Here is a 17,693-nt window from a genome sequence, read left to right as displayed (position 1 = left end):
GATGATGATGATGATGATTTTTGAGACAGTCTAGTTCGGCCACCCAGGCTGGAGTGCAATAGTGCAATCTCAGCTTATTGCAACCTCCGCCTCCTGGGTTCAAGCGATTCTCCTGCCTCAGCCTCCTGAGTAGCTGGGACTACAGGTGCTCACCACCATGCATGGCTAATTTTTGTATTTTTATTTATGTATTTATTTTGAGATGGAGTCTCACTCTGTTGTCCAGGCTGGAGTGCAGTGGCATGATCTTGGCTTACTGCAACCTCTTCCTCCTGGGTTCAACTGATTCTTCTGCCTCAGCCTCCTGAGTACCTGGGATTACAGGTACGTGCCATCACACCTGGTTAATTTTTGTATTTTTAGTAGAGACAGGGTTTCACCATGTTAGCCAGGAAGGTCTCTATCTCCTTAACTCGTGATCAGCCTGTCTTGGCCTCCCAAAGTGCTGGGATTACAGGTGTGAGCCACCGCACCTGGCCATTTTTGTATTTTTAGTAGAGACAGGGTTTCTCCATGTTGGCCAGGCTGGTCTCCAACTCCTGACCTCAGATGAGGTCACCTCAGTCTTCCAAAGAGCTGGGATTACTGGCATGAACCACCATGCCTGGCCTGCCCGGCAATTTTTTAAGATGGAATCTACTCCTGGTGAGGATGCTGTGAACACTGTAAAAATGACACCAAGGATTCAGAGTATTACATAGCTTAGCTGATAAAGTAGCAGCAGGGTTTCAGAAGATTGACTCTAATTTTGAAAGAATATCTACTGTGGATAAAATGCTATCAAAGAAATCTTTCATGAAAGGAAGACTCAATGAATGTGGCAAACTTCACTGTTGCCTTATTTTAACAAACTGCCACAGCCAGCCCAACCTTCAGTAACCACCACCCTGATGAGTCAGAAGCCATCAGCATCAAGGCAGGACCCTCCACTAGCAAAAAGGTTATGACTCACCAAAGGCTCAGATGATCACTAGCATTTTTTAAGCAATAACGTATTTTTACAGGAGGCTGAGGCCAAGGAATCACTTGAGCCCAGGAGGTTGAGGCTGCAGTGAGCTGTGACCACACCACTGCACTCCAGGCTGGGCAACAGAATGAGATATCTCAAAAACAACAACAACAACAACAACAAAAGAAGTTGGGGGAGCTGGGCACCGTGGCTCCTGCCTATCAACCCAGCACTTGGGGAGGCCGAGGTGGGCAGATCACTTGAGGCTAGGAGTTTGAGATCACCCTGGCCAACATGGCGAAACCCCATGTCTACGAAAAATATAAACATTAGCCAAGCATGGTGGTGTGCGCATCTCTAGACCCAGCTACTCCAGAGGCTGAGGCACAAGAATTGCTTGAACCCGAGAGGCAGATGTTGCAGTGAGCCAAGACTGCACCACTGCATGTCAAACTGGGTGACAGAGTGAGAGTCTGTCTCAAAAAAATAAAATAAATATTAGGCCAGGCGTGATGGCTGATACCTGTAATCCCAGCACTTTGGGAAGCCGAGATGGATGGATCACTTGAGGCCAGGAGTTGAGACCAGCCTGGTCAATATGCAGAAACCCCATTTTTACTAAAACTACAAAAAATTTAGCCAGGTGTGGTGATGCGCATTTGTAGTTCCAGCTATTCAGGATGCTGAGAGAACTGCTTAAATCTGGGAAGTGGAGGCTGCAGTGAGCACCACTGCACTCTCTAGCCTGGATAACAAAAGAAGACTCTGTCTCAAAAAAAAAACATAAAAAATTAAAAAATTTAAGCCGGGAACGGTGGCTCACGCCTGTAATCCCAGCACTTTGGGAGGCCAAGGCGGGTAGATCACCTGAGGTCAGGAATTCGAGACCAGCTTGGCCAACATGATGAAACTCCATCTTTACTAAAAATTCAAAAAATTAGCCAGGCATGGTGGCAGGTGCCTGTAATCCCAGCTACTTGGGAGGCTGAGGCAGGAGAATTGCCTGAACCCGAGAGGCAGAGGTTGCAATGAGCTGAGATCACGCCACTAAACTCCAGCCTGGGCAACAAGAGCGAAACTCTGTCCGCCCCCAACACAAAAAAATTAATTGATAAAATATTTAAATTTTTTAAAAAGGTATTTTAAAATTTATATACCTTTTTAAAGACATAATGTTACTGCACACTTAGACTACAGTATAGCGTAAAGATAACTTTTATTTCTTAATTTTTTTTATTACTTTTTGAGACAGTCTTGCTCTTGTTGTCCAGGCTGGAGCGCAATGGCACGATCACGGCTCACTGCAACCTCCGCCCCCCAGGTTCAAGCAATTCTCCTGCCTCAGGCTCCCAAGTAGCTGGGATTACAGGTGCCCACCACTATGCCTGGCTAATTTTTGTATTTTTAGTAGAGGCGGGGTTTCAACACTTTGGCCAGGCTGGTCTCGAACTCCTGACCTTAGGTTATCAACTCACCTCCGCCTCCCAAAGTGCTGGGATTACGGGCATGACCCACCGCACCTGGCCAAAACATCACTTTTTTTTCTTTTTGAGACAGAGTTTTGCTCGTTGCCCAGGCTGGAGTGCAATGGCATGATCTTGGCTCACCGCAACCTCTGCCTCCTGGTTTCAAGTGATTCTCCTGCCTCAGCCTCCTGAGTGGCTGGGATTACAGGTGCCTGCCACCACGCCTGGCTAATTTTGTATGTTTAGTAGAAATGGAGTTCCTCCATGTTGGTCAGGCTGGTCTCAAACTCCTGACCTCAGGTGATCCACTTACTTCTGCCTCCCAAAGTGCTGGGATTACAGGCATGAGCCACTGCGCTTGACCAAAATATAACTTTTATATGCACTGGGAAACCAAAAAATATGTGACTGGCTTTATTGCCATATATGCTTTATTGCAGTAGTCTGGACCTAATCCCACACTATCTCTGAGTTATGCCTATATTTATTTTCCTACCACTATATTCTTTAGCTGGTCTCTTAAAGCCAAGTCCGGCCAAGTGCTCACACCTGTAATCCCAGCACTTTGGGAGGCTGAAAAGGGAGGCTTGAGTCTAGAGTTCAAGACCAGCCTGGGCAACACAGCAAGTCCATGCCTCTGTGAAAAATAAAAACATTTAGGCTGGGCACGGAGGCTCACGCTTGTAATCCTAGCACTCTGGGAGGCTGAGGCGGGAGAATCATGGTCAGGAGTTCCAGACCAGCCTGGCCAATATGGTGAAACCCCGTCTCTAGCAAAAATACAAACATTAGCCAGGTGTGGTGGTGGGTGCCTGTAGTCCCAGCTACATGGGAGGCTGAGGCAGGAGAATCACTTAAACCGGGAGGCAGAGGTTGCAGTGAGCCAAGATTGCGCCACTATACTCCAGCCTGGGCAACAGAGTGAGACTCCATCTCAAAAGAAAACAACAACAACAACAAATTTTAAAAAAATTAGCTGGGCTTGATGGCATGCATACACCTGTTGTCCCAGCTACTCAGAGGCTGAAGCAAGATGATTGAGCCTGTGAGGTAAGGCTGCAGTAAGGTGTGATAATGCCACTGTACTCCATGGAGCATGGGTGAGATCCTGTCTCAAAAAAAAAAATTAAAAAAAAAAAAAAAAGCCAGGTCCAGGTAGGGCAGCACTAATAATGACATATAGTAAGCATATTAACTAGCACAGTTACCCTATGAGTAAGCACTACCATATTCTTTTTAATAGACGACGTGCCTAAGGCACCAAGAGTTTAAGGGGCCTTGTCGGAGGGTGCAGAGCAGGTAAGAGGTGGGACTGGGACTCAAACCTAAGCCATGTGTCATGATGAGAAAAAGAGTAACGGAGGCCTCAACAAAAGTGGACAACTGCTATTTGGCCTATGACCTGGTGTTAACATTTAGGTGTATAAGACACTTTCTGATAAGACCTTCAAACTATCTGCTACCTGGGGGCAAATTACAAGTTGTACAAAGACCGAGATAACAAATCAATAGCATGTGCTGCTCCACTGATCCAAAGTTTCATTATGCCGTCTTTGCAGCACTCTCACATGCTCACTTACCTGAACATTTTAATTACCTAATTGCTCTCTTTCATTCTTCCAGCAAAATCAAAGGTTACCAACTTCAGCGTTATGTTTACTCTCGGCATTTAGTTCTCAAAAAATAAAAATAAAAAGACCGTGGCAAGCAAAATAGGTATTTAAGCCCATTTTATAGACAAGAGAACTCAGAATAAGAATAAATGACTTGTCCTAAGTCACAAAGTTGGTGAGATGCAAATGAAAACTAACAATAGGTAAGTTTCTTTCCTCTACCTGGCTTGAGGAATCACAAGAATCTGAAGACTGAAAGGCGACAAACTTCATCTATTCCAGGGTTCTCTCATTCAGAAACTCATACCTTTATTCAACGAACACTGAGCTCCTACTGACCTGTCAGGTCATGTTCTAGGTGATGTCACAGAACAAATGGAGGAACAAAAGACAAAAATCTCACAGAGCATCCAAAATGCTTTATTTTGCAATTTCTTCCTGATGCCTGAACACCAACCTCCTTGAAGATCTGTTACTCTCCCCAACAACAGAAAGAATGATCAGTAAATAAACATTTAATAGATATATGTGTAGACGTCTTGTTAAATAAAAACGACAATAAAACCAAATGGGGTAAACTTTAAAATTATTGTTTATTTAAGACAAAACGAGACCGGGCGCGGTGGCTCATGCCTGGAATTCCAGCACTTTGAGAGGCCCAGGCAGGCGGATCAAGAGGTCAGGAGTTCGAGACCAGCCTGACCAACATGGTGAAACCCCATCTCTACTAAAAATGCAAAAATTGGCCGGGTGTGGTGGCGTGTGTCTATAATCCCAGCTACTCAGGAGGCTGAGGCAGGAGAATTGCTGGAACCCAGGAGGCGGAGGTTGCAGTAAGCCAAAGATCGCATCATTGCACTCCAGCCAGGGCAACAGAGCAAGACTCCGACTCAAAAAAAAAAAGACAAAACATAAAACACGAGCTTGGATCACTTTCTTTAAAAGTTCTTTCTCGGCCGGGCGCGGTGCCTCAAGCCTGTAATCTCAGCACTTTGGGAGGCCGAGACGGGCGGATCACGAGGTCAGGAGATCGAGACCATCCTGGCTAACATGGTGAAACCCCGTCTCTACTAAAAAAAAAAAATACAAAAAACTAGCTGGGCGAGGTGGTGGGCGCCTGTAGTCCCAGCTACTCGGGAGGCTGAGGCAGGAGAATGGCATAAAACCCGGCAGGCGGAGCTTGCAGTGAGCTGAGATCCAGCCACTGCACTCCAGCCTGGGTGACAGAGCGAGACTCCGTCTCAAAAAAAAAAAAAAAAAAAAAAAGTTCTTTCTCATAATAAGATGAAATCGGTCTTCCTAGTCAATGCATTCTTGCATTGAAATGCTTAGTCACACATAATTCTTTAAGATAAGATCAAGGAAAAATAATCAGGCCACTGGCCTTCTAAATTTTTTACATTCTGCTAAAGAAACAGGGTGTTCCTTGTGTTACCTGTAAGGGAAGAATTGCTTTTGTTTTATAAACGGCATATAAATTCTCCGAGAGGAGGAGGAGGCATGTTTTGTGCACTGTAAACCTTGTAGATACCCATATCTCTACCTCTATCCTCTGAACTACAAAGAACTAGTTTGTTCCCTCTTCTGCTTAATACTTTTGCTAAATTATTTAAATAAAATTAATTAAAGACAGGACTTCAAAATAGGACTCTGGGAAAAAAAATTTTAATAGCTTAGCTTAGCCGGGCAAGGTGGCTCACACCTGTAATCCCAGCACTTGGGAGGCTGAAGCGGGCAGATCACCTGAGGTCAGGAGTTTGAGACCAGCCTCATGAACATGGAAAAACTCTGTCTCTACTAAAAATACAAAATCAGCCCAGCGTGGTGGTGCATGCCTGTAATCCCAGCTACTCAGGAGGCTGAGGCCAGAGAATCACGTGTACCCGGGAGGTGGAGGTTACAATGAGCCAAGATTGTGCCATTGCACGCCAGCCTATTAAAATGTTTTTGGCGCATAAAAGGGAACACATAACTAATTTTATAGCCATTTCCGACTTTGACCAATGGCTTTTTTTTTTTTTTTTTGAGATGGAGTCTCACTCTGTCAGCCAGGCTGGAGTGCAGTGGCATGATCTCAGCTCACTGCAACCTCCACCTCCTGGGTTCAAGCAATTCTCCTGCCTCAGCCTCCCAAGTAGCAGGATTACAGGTGCCCGCCACCAAGCCTGGCTAAATTTTTTTTTGTATTTTTAGTAGAGATGGGGTTTCACCATGTTGGCTAGGGCAGTTTTGAACTCCTCAAATGATCCGCCCACCTCGGCCCCCCAAAGTGCTAGGATTACAGGTGTGAGCCACCGTGCCCAGCCTGCTTTTTTTTGAGACGGAGTCTCGCTCTGTCACCCAGGCTGGAGTGCAGTGGCGATCTCCGCTCACTGCAAGCTCCGCCTCCCGGGTTCACGCCATTCTCCTGCCTCAGCCTCCCGAGTAGCTGGGACTAAAGGCGCCTGCCACCATGCCCAGCCAATTTTTTCATATTTTCACGAAAATACTTTTAGTAGAGAGGGGGTTTCATCGTATTATCGATCGGGGATGGTCTCGATCTCCTGACCTCGTGATCCGCCCACCTTGGCCTCCCAAAGTGCCAGGATTATAGGCGTGAGCCATTGCGCCTGGCCCTGCTCCTTTCTCTTAAAACAAGCACACTTCGGGGATTAGAAGAGAACCTTGTTTAAAGATAACCAAGGGTTCAGCTCTATCCACCATGGAGTAGATTTGAATTATCTTCATCTCTGGGCTGAGATCACACTGGGCGAAACCATTCTGGAAAGTGTAAAGTCCTTTCCAGACTTTCTGGAAAGTGTGTAAAAAAAGCATTCTGGAAACTGTAAAGTTGGCCAGAGAAGGCAGTAGGGAGCAGAGACTCTGGGCCAGACTGCTTTGGGGACCTACTAGCCATGTGGCCTTGGGCAAGTCCCCTCTCTGGAACCTCGGTTCCTCATCTAGAAGGTGAGAATACCACCTACCCCAGAGGGTTATTGTGAGGAGAATATAAGATAACGTTTCGTAGTCTTCTGGTATGTAATAAACAGGTCACTGTTATTATTTGGTAATATTATTAGTAATTAATTTGATTATTCTCTAAGAAAGGGTGAATGTCTTACCTTCGAAGATACTAAAGAGTCCAACAGATCTTACCATGGCTAATTTATTGCTTTTTGGCTCAATTTTTCCTTCATATGTTTATAAGAAAAGCCAAACACAAGACAACCACACTACAAAAAAAAAACTTGTTTAATCTTGTTTTCCCTGAATCAGAAATAGTAAAATCATTGTGGAAAGCTTGGGAAAATTCAAAAAAAAGTTTTAATCACTCATAATCCTACAACACAGAGTTAACTAGTAATACTTCAGCATATTTCTTCCACTTTTTCGTATATATATTTTAAAATAACTGGACTCATGCTGTTTATAGTTCTATATCCTATTTTTTCCCACATTTAATTTTATTTTGTGTGCACTTTCCCATGTCAAATATTCTCAAAAACATACTTTTTTAATGACTCCATAACCTTTCCATAAAGCAAACCATTCCCCTAAGGTTAAAACATTTAGATTTTTTTTTGTTAATTTATAAACATCCATATAGTTAACATAGTTAACATTTCTTTTGTATACAATCTTGATTCACATCTCTATTTCTCGGTCCCTATAGATTCTTTTTTTTTTTTTCTGTGAGACAGAGTCTCACTCTGTCACCCACGCTGGAGTGCAATGGCGTAATCTCCACTCAACGCAACCTCTGTCTTCCAGGTTCAAGCGATTCTCCTACCTCAGCCTCCCGAATAGCTGAGATTACAGGCACCCGCCACCATGCCCGGCTAATTTTTTGTATTTTCAGTAGAGATGGGGTTTCACCATGTTGGCCAGGCTGGTCTCGAACTCCTGACCTCAAGAGATCCGCCCACTTAGGCCTCCCCAAGTGCTGGGATTACAGGCATGAGCCACCGCACCCGGTCCTATAGATTCTTATAAGTAGATCAAGGATTGTATGTTTCTTAAAACATTGCTGGATGGGCATGGTAGCTCACGCCTGTTATCCCAGCACTCTGGGAGGCCGAGGTGGGCAGATCACTTGAGGTCAGGAATTCAAGAACACCCTGGCCAACATGGTGAAACCTCGTACCTACTCAAAACAACAACAACAACAACAAAATATATATATATATACACACACACATGAATATATCACAAAAATTAGCTAGGCATGGTGGTGGGTGCCTGTAATCCAGCTACTTGGGAGGCTGAGGCAAGAGAATCCCTTGAACCCGGGAGGCGGAGGTTGCAGTGAGCCAAGATTACACCACTGCACTCCAGCCTGAGCAACAGAGCAAAACTCTCTCTTGGAAAAAAAAAACAAAAAACAAACAACAACAACAAGAAAAACAGGCCGAGTGCGGTGGCTCACGCCTGTAATCCCAGCACTTGGGGAGGCCGAGGCAGGTAGATCACATGAGGTCAGGAGTTCAAGACGAGCCTGGCCAACATGGCAAAACCCCATCTCTACTAAAAGTACAAAAATTAGCCAGGCATGGTGGCACGCGCTTGTAATCCCAGTTAATGGGGAGGCTGAGGCAGGAGAATTGCTTGAACCCAGGAGGCAGAGCTCGCAGTGAGCCGAGATCATGCCACTGCACTCTAGCCTGGGTGACACAGCAAGACTCCATCTCAAAAAACAAACAAATAAAACATTGCTAAACTACTTTCCTGAAAGTTCACACTAGTTTGCAGGCCTGATAGTAATTTCAATATCAGTTCCATTTCACTCTCATCAGCATCGACCACTATCTCTTTTCTTTTAATTTCTGCAAACAGAGACCAAAATAATCTGGAATTACAACACGAGTAGAAAAGATCTGTTAAAGGAATGCTTTCACACTTGTGATAATTTATACAATGAAATCACCGTTATCCCATTCTTTATCAGGTATTTGACCCAGCCCAGATAGGTAAAGTTAGAAACATCCTACATGTTCACATTTGTATATTAAAGTAATAATTGAAGTGCCTTATATAGACTAGACTCTCAAATAATTTCCAGCTCAGTAAGAACTATGTAGAAAAGGGAATCATGCCCCATCATAGGAAAAAGGGGCTTGTACAACATGCAAAATATTCAGAAATGGACACTTAAGATTTATTTACTTTTCTACATGTAGATTATACTTTAATTTTTTAAGAAAAAACTTAAAAGGGGATTTGTACACAAGAAAATATATACACCTTGTATATACATAACATCAAATCATAACAACTTTAGCTAAGGCTGCCATTTTTTAAGCCTTTGTGGTTATTGAGTGGCTACTACTAGGTACATGCCAACAGCCACGACCCACTCCACAGCAGTCAGGAGTCTTCTCTTTTTCCTCATTTATCAAAGGCTTTATCTACATTCCTCAAATGACTGAGCAATCAGAGGAAGAAATTTCTTATACGCTGGCAGCATTAAAAAACATACACAGTGATTTCAGGCCATTAAAAAGGTTACTATAAAAGCAGCATATCCACCAGCCTCTACCTACAACGTTAATAGGCATTTCTGAAAAATAAAGATCTAGTGATACGTTTTATCACCAATCATTTAGGTAAGCTATTCCCAGTGAAATAATTCCCTTGAAGTGAAAGCTACTCTACCAGAAGTGCAGATTTCAAGAATCTAATAATCTTGTATTAACGCAGTGCTGACTTTCATTTGTACACAATCAATTTGTTACTGAACAAAGAACTCTTTTTAATTGCCCATGGCAATTAATGGTAATCATTTTCCTTTGTCTCATTCCTAAGTAGTGCAGGCTGCAAAAGATAAAGCCACAGTTTTGACCTTTCTTTTAAATGAAAATGAGGAAAAAGTACAATGCAACTATATACATACACAAACACACAATGCAAATACATATACACACACATACACACACACACACATATATAATTTTTTTTTTTTTTTTTTTGAGACAAAGTCTCACTTCATCACCCAGGCAGGACTGGAGTGGCGCGATCATGGCTCATTGCAGCCTTTACCTCTGGGGGCTAGGTGTTTAGGTGATCTGCCCACCTTGGCCTCCCAAAGTGCTGGGATTATAGGCGTGAGCCACCACGCCTGGCCAACTATATATATACACCTCAGGAGGCTATTAGCTGTAACTAACCAGCATACTTTTAGACTAACATTTTATTAAATGCAAAAAGTTACTAAATAAAGTATTATGGGCCGGGCGCGGTGGCTCAAGCCTGTAATCCCAGCACTTTGGGAGGCCGAGATGGGCGGATCACGAGGTCAGGAGATCGAGAGACGATCCCGGCTAACACGGTGAAACCCCGTCTCTACTAAAAAAATACAAAAAAATAGCCGGGCGAGGTGGCGGGCGCCTGTAGTCCCAGCTACTCGGGAGGCTAGGCAGGAGAATGGCGTAAACCTGGGAGGCGGAGCTTGCAGTGAGCTGAGATCCGGCCACTGCACTCCAGCCTGGGTGACAGAGCAAGACTCCGTCTCAAAAAAAATAAAAAAATAAAAAAAAATAAAAATAAAAATAAAGTATTATGGCCCTATGGGGAGGCTCAGGCCTGTAATCCCAGCACTTTGGGAGGCCGAAGCATAAGGATCACCTGAGGTCAGGAGTTTAAGACCAGCCTGGCCAACATGGTGAAACCCCATCTCTACTAAAAATACAAAAAACTAGCCAGGCATGGTGGTATGCGCCTGTAATCCCAGCTACTCGGGAGGCTGAAGCAGGACAATCACTTGAACCTGGGATGTGAAGGTTGCAGTGAGCTGAGATTGCACCACTGTGCTCCAGCCTGAGTGACAGAGGAAGACTACGTCGCGAGAAAAAAAAAAAAAAGAGTATCATAGTGAGCTCCACATAAATAACTCAAGAGGAAAGATGTATTTCTATCTGTATGTTTCTTTTTTTATTTTTAATTGTAAATTGACAAATTGTAGTTGCATATATTCTATGCATATATTTTTAGTTGCCTACCTAAAGAAAATATTTCAATTTGTAGCTACCCAAATACTTTTCTACTTGCTGAAAAAAATGTAGATTTAAGGAGTTATTACATGACCAAACATCTCTACCTTCTTCCTGTTAGACTAGTTTACTTACAGTTTTGTTACACCTGTGTTTGAATCCAGATCAGAAATAAAATGCTCAACTTTTCCAAATATGCTGGCTAAAAAGGCAAGCTGGTACTTGTGGTGTAGACTCTTTTCAAAATGCTGTGATACAGAACCTACTGTGTGCTCAAATCTCTGAATATGAAAGTCTTCAAGACCATTAATACAGGATTATGTCCCAAGAAGCCAGATACTAATCAGAATAGTCTATTCAACATTTACTTCTCTTCACCCTATATGGTTAATTGTTTACAACTGACTATAAATTCCTTAAGGTGATGAACTATGCTAATTATTATATGCCCAGAGAGGCAACGTAGCCTAATAAAATAAACACAAATTTTGAAATCAGACAGATGTGGATTCTTAACACTGCCTTACTACTTATTAACTGTGTCACCATGATCAAGAAATGTATAATACAGCAAGTATGCAGATTAAAGTATCCTGGGCCAGGGCCAGGCGCGGTGGCTCACGTCTGTCATCCCAGCACTTTGGGATGCCAAGGCGGGTGGCTCACCTGAGGTCAGGAGTTCGAGACCAGGCTGGCCAACGTGGCAAAACCCCGTCTCTACTAAAAATATAAAAATTAGATGGGCATGGTTGGCGTGCGCCTGTAATCCCAGCCACTCGGGAGGTTGAGGCATGAGAATAGCTGGAATTCAGGAGGCGGAGGTTGCAGTGAGCCGAGATCTCGCCACTGCACTCCAGACTGGGGGATAGAGCAAGAGTCCGTCTCAAAAAAAAAGAAAGAAAGAAAGAAAAAAAAAGCTGACCAGGACAGCAGGCCCTCTAAGCATTTAAAGTCTGCAAATGGCCATTACAGTTGGTATAAACATCTAAAAAAAAAAAAAAGACTCTAGCACCTGTTTTATCTTCTATCAACATGGATGCAATGGGGGCCTACCAAGTACAAAGTATTCTGCTAGGTGTGGTGGGAAATCAAAGATAATGTAAGAGGCTCCTCATCCTCAGGAGTTTACTATCTATCTAGAGAGAAATGACAATCTATTATTAGCCACAACATAAGGCAGAATGGGAACTAACTAGTATAATCCCCTCATTTTTCAAATGAAGGAACTGTAGTCCACAGAATTGAAAATGATTTGGCTAGTTACACAGCTAGTAAATGGCAGGGCTAGGGCTAGAATCCAGGTTTCTTTAACATTCTTTACATCATAGGAAGTTGCCTCTCAATTGTTCAAATTCAATTACCAATTTACTACAGTGGCCAGGACGAGGACATCATCCAAGTAAGAATGCAGAGATATTAGGAGAGCAAAAGAGGCAGGAAATACCTACAGATCTATAATACAACAGTCACAACTGCTGCAAAGTGCATAAAAAGAAAATGTTTGTTTCAATAAAGGAAAATGAGAGAGATAGGCAAGTCTGGCTATTTTCAACTAAAATAAATATTACTTTCCTGTAATGATACTTCATGGCTGAAACTATCTGGTTCTCTGCTAATATATCAACTTAATGGCATTTCTCAATATCAGAAAAGCAAATAAATGAAAATTAGATTGACAGGTACCAAAAGTTATCTTCAAGAATTCTTCATAGATGAAGCCTGATAAAGCATTGGATCAAAAGTTAAATAGAAAGAAACTTTCGGGAAGATGAACATGAATTATTTGTTTGCATTTCTTAATGCCAGGAATACAAGTGCTATTCAGACCATTGCTGTTTGAGAGCCTAGGTCAACAATGACTCAGCTTGAAAAATTCCATATTGTTTTTAAAAGAGATATATGGTTTCAGTTATGTAGCTAATATAATCTGGATAATCCCATCCCCCTAAATTATAAAGTAATTTCCATGTGAACAGTTGAAAAACAGGCAGTGTTTATTTTATATCTGAAAAAGTATACAAAGGTAATCCAGCTCATTTTACTGCGTCTCCCAGGGAAAGAGCCCCCTACACAAACTCCAGGTTATAGGACTTGATGACAGGCAGTTGGGGATTGGCAGGTGAGGGAGGAATCAAAGAGCAGCAACAGGAGCTTAGTCCTAAGCCCCAGCTCTAACTTGGTACGTGACCCAGGACAACAAGAATCTACAATCAGACCTGGACAGCACACCAGACTTCAGACTAGGAAGGTGAAGCCCAGAGAGGTAAAGCAATTTGTTCAAGGTCCCAACTAATTAGGACAAGGCCTAGATCAGAAGGCAGGTCCCCGCCGTTATATAAGTCCAGTACTTTTCTGCTGTGGCAGGAAGCCTGTCACAATGCGTTATGCCAGCCTTCCATTCCTCCATCTGTAAATGAGGAGGCTAGACCAGGCACTGACTTTCACACTGAGTTCCAATGAACGCAAGGCGTCAAAGGAGGTATTTCTGCTAGTCACCTTCTCTCTTCATGCAAAGAATCTCAATTTTAGCCATTTTATAGATCGTGAAAAAGAAATCTTACCAACTGGACATCATGGATAGTGCCGTGATGAATAACAGAAGATTTTTTTTAAAAAGGGAAAAACAGGTCAGGCGTGGTGGCTCATGCCTGTAATCCCAGCACTTTGGGAGGCCGAGGCAGGTGGATCACTTGAAGTCAGGAGTTCAAGACCAGCCTGGCCAACATGATGAAACCCCATCTCTACTAAAAATACAAAAATTAACCTGGCGTGGTGGCGCATGCCTATAATCCCAGCTACTTCAGAAGCTGAGGCAGGAGAATCGCTTGAACCCGGGAGGCGGAGGTTGTGGGGAGCTGAGATTGCGCCACTGCACTCCAGCCTGGGCAACAAGAGTGAAACTCCGTCTCAAAAAAAAAAAAAAAAAAAATCACGATGACTGTGTAAATTAAGACATTGTTTAGACTGCCAGGTGGTGACTGACAATAGTTATAGCAGATCACAGGAAGACCCTGCAAGCAGCCTAACACCTCTCAGGAGACCACAGTGGACCAAAGATGGGAAGCAGACCAGACTAGACGGAGACCAACAGCCACTCCAACCTTTTCAATCTCCAACTATATTGACCTGATGCCTCACCTCCTCACATGCAGACTCACCAAACATTTATCAGGCTATGGTTCACTGTCACCTGTGCAGCCCCCACCCCTCCCAGGCTGTGTCCTTTGCCAAAAGTCACCATCAAGGTCCATGGATCTGCCCATGAATCTGCACACCGACAACTTCTTTCAACTTCTTCTCTTCTGGATCAAGAAGAATGAGTATTTTCTGATTTGTCACCGTCCTAAATGCGTCAACCTTCACCATGCCAAGGAAAATGGGGGGCAGGTAAAAGGCGGGGGGGATGGCCAAAAAAAGGTTAGTTGAAAACAAGATGATGACTTAAACGAGGAACTTTGATCAGATTAGTTTTTAAAAGTCTTTACAAAGATTTCCTAGGCAGGGCAAGAGCCCCTGAAAACATGTTACTACGTCGAAAGCAGTTGCCTACCGCCATCTCCTGCTCCAGCCCCCCGACTCCAAATGGCATATTAACTGTGCCAGAAGGCCAAGGCTACCACCTCACATTTCTGTAGCACCCAATTCCATCATGAAAGCAAATGTCAATGCTGGAGTTGGGGCCTCTGCTGGCCTCAGAGAAATCTGACAGTCTTTAAGAACATCGGTTAGCCGTGTAGGTGGAAAAATCAGCTCTTTATTCTGTGTTTCCTCTCTCCCTATTATGTAAACTTAGGCTTTTGGCATGCAGGACCTTTTTATGCTGCCAATGATATTAAAACTCTGGGACACACATTTAAGCAGTACTGCATACACAGTTGTTTTTATTCTTAATTATCTGTCACTTCTATGTTAAGAATAAAAAACAAAACAACCATTGATACTAACATGGGTAACACAAACTCTAACATAAATTCAGGAAATTAATCATGATATACAAGGCTAAAAATTCACCAACAGAAATGAATCAAAAAATCTTTAAGTCAATAATGGTGAAAACCCATGCCATACATAGATCATTAAAATTACCAGATTCTGTCAGAAAATTTTAAAAAGTTCAAGGAGCCATACAGATCTACTATCAGCCCTCTTCACTGTCTCATATACAAATGCCCTAATATTTGATGAATGAATGGTCCAACTCTGTAGATGACAGTGAATGTTTTTTATTTCAAATATGTCCACACAGAATTATTTCTAAATAAGTACTAAAATAAACAAAGTTTGATCATAGCTCAGTTAAGAAAGTCCTTCCAGTAAATGCTCCTTCACAGTTGGATGGCTACTTTAATATACAATTGCCCTAGGCCACAGCAGGGAAAAAAAAATCAGGCTTTTGATTTACTTAAGAAATAAAATAAATAAACCTAGAACATGCAAAAGATCCCCTTTCCCAAGTTAAGGAAGGAAAATGGTTGGATAGATTTTCTGTAAAAACCACCTTTACCCCTGAATGAACTTCCTAAATCCGCCCCGCCGCCCAACCATATAGTCATTAAAGAAAATCGCTCAGGAATGGTAGCTAAGACGCATTTCTCAGATAATAAGACTAAAAATCCAATCACATCCACCAGTTCCTGGCACCCTTTTCTAACTCTACCAAATCAGGTCACTCAAAAAGCTTAAGGAATGTCAGCGCCCACCCACACACCCCTTGTACACCAATGAGCCCCAGAATCTAGCATGGATCTGCCCAGAGGCACTCAGCTCCTGTGGCAGGGAGAGCCTGCAATACCAGAGGGCAGAAATCTGAGTGACACTTGGCACTCTCTCTTTCAACAAACAACCGCAAAGTGCTTTCCAAACCCAAGCCCTCACCATTTTGAAGACCAGGAAGCTGGAGCCTTCCCTGGAGCAGAGGTGAAAAAGAAATAATAAGCCCACCTTCCCCATCCCCTCCCCCAAGGTCACACTGCAAACCAGAGGCCATTAGGGAAGGCAAGACTGTAGCTTCCCTAGGTCCAAGTGTGGCCATAACCCCCAGTGGGATCGGGAGAATCTGAGAACTGGCATTTCCCCAGCTAGAGGTAAAACAAAATGACTTGTCAGCTGGGGGAAAAAAAAGCACACTCCTAGGGGTGCTGGCTTAGAGGTGGAATAGGAGACAGGGTACTGTATGCAACCGCTCAGAGAAGGAAAGAGGGAAAGTGAGAAAGAGAATAAAGATCTGTGAGCAGCTGCAATCCCCTTTTCCAAAGGACACAAAGCTGCAGAGCCCAGAAATCGGAAGGGGGAGAGCAAACAGCAGAGAAAAGAAAATGGGGCAACGGAAAGAGATCTACCTCCCTCCACACTACTAACCTAGTGGAAGTGGGAGAAATGGGGGAGACACTCCCAGACTCCACAGAGCAGTAACAATCAACCAACTCCCACCTATTTACCCAGATCTCTCAGGATCCCTGGGGATAGAACCCTCAGGGTTAGGGTGCAGAGAGAGAATCTGCAGTCTCAGAGCCTGAGAGCCTAAGGCCCAATCCAGCCCCTTTGCCTCTGCAGCAGAGGGATGGAAAACAGAGAAAGACATGCCTGAAAGGGGAAGTGCTCAATGGGGAATGGGTGGGCCACGGGTGGTGAGCTGCGATGAGCAGGTCTGATAGGAACTAAATGGGAAGAGGAGCCTGCCAAGATACAAGGGGAAAGGGAAAAAAAAAAAGGTGAGGAAGGAAACAAGTCCAAGACGAACAGAATTGGGAGAGGGATATCAAAGGTGAGTAAGGGGAGTGAGAATCTATCACAGCACTGAGGCAGCTCCAAGAGGAAGGTGGGGGGGATACATAGGAAAGAATGATTAAGAAGACATCTTAATGTCACAATTGGAGGGAGTGAGAACTCCAAAAGAAGACAAGAGGCAGGGCAGTGGACGGGGGGGCAAATAAAGCAGAGTGAAGGGTGAAGGCTGAATCAAAATGGTGGGGGGAAGAGAATGTCATGTGGAAAACTTAAGACTCGGGAGGGAACAGAGAGGGGACACAGTGACAAGAACCCCAGTGTTAAAGGACCGCTCCAAGCGCGGACGGCAATACAGAAGTTAAAAACCGGTCTAAAAACATGCGGGCAAGTGGACAGCTCCGAAACAGCCGAGCTGGGGAGGGAAACACTAAATAGAGGATGGGGCAGAATTGAAAAAAACGAGGAGAAAGTGCAGGTACAAAATGGATCTAGGGGCAGGTCTGTGAGATGCACAACGGGAAGGGGATGGGTGACCAGCCCGGGAGGTATCAGAGGTATAGTGACGTTAAAGGGCATGTCTAAGGGCTAAAACGGGGAGGAGAGGAGTTGGAGCAAAGGGGACAGGAAGCAGTTTTTAGGCAGAGAACTGAAGGAGATACAGGCCAAAGAAAGGAGTAGCAAATGCATGCAGTAGCTCAGAGAAGTGCCAAAAAGGAGGTGGGGGAAACAGGAAACCTCCAAGAGAACACTGGGGCTGAAACTGAAGGCAGTCTGAGTTAGGGAGAGATCAGTTGAGTGAACAGCAGAAATGGGAGACCTGCAGAGTCAGAGAAGCGGGAGGAGGCTGCTTCCCGGGAAGGCAGTCAGAAGCAAGCAGGTGAGGGGAGCGCAGCAAGATCTGAGGTCGGGCAATGGGCAGAGCTAAGAGGCAGAAAGGTATGGAAGAGAGGAAAGGGTCTGAATGGCAAACGGT

At 43.9% G+C, this 17,693-nt stretch overlaps 1 protein-coding gene across 1 annotated transcript in view; it reads right to left on the bottom strand.

The window, feature by feature from the left end:
• The window catches only part of ARHGAP35 (Rho GTPase activating protein 35), a 151,331-nt gene that overhangs the window by 132,563 nt on the left and 1,075 nt on the right, over window positions 1-17,693 (bottom strand). The window lies entirely within an intron of this gene.

The sequence above is a fragment of the Macaca fascicularis genome, chromosome 19, assembly GCF_037993035.2.
Source record: "Macaca fascicularis isolate 582-1 chromosome 19, T2T-MFA8v1.1".
Taxonomy (NCBI): Eukaryota; Metazoa; Chordata; class Mammalia; order Primates; family Cercopithecidae; genus Macaca; species Macaca fascicularis.
The sequence above is the reverse complement of the archived record's forward strand: the minus strand, read 5'-3'. Positions and strand labels throughout refer to the sequence as shown.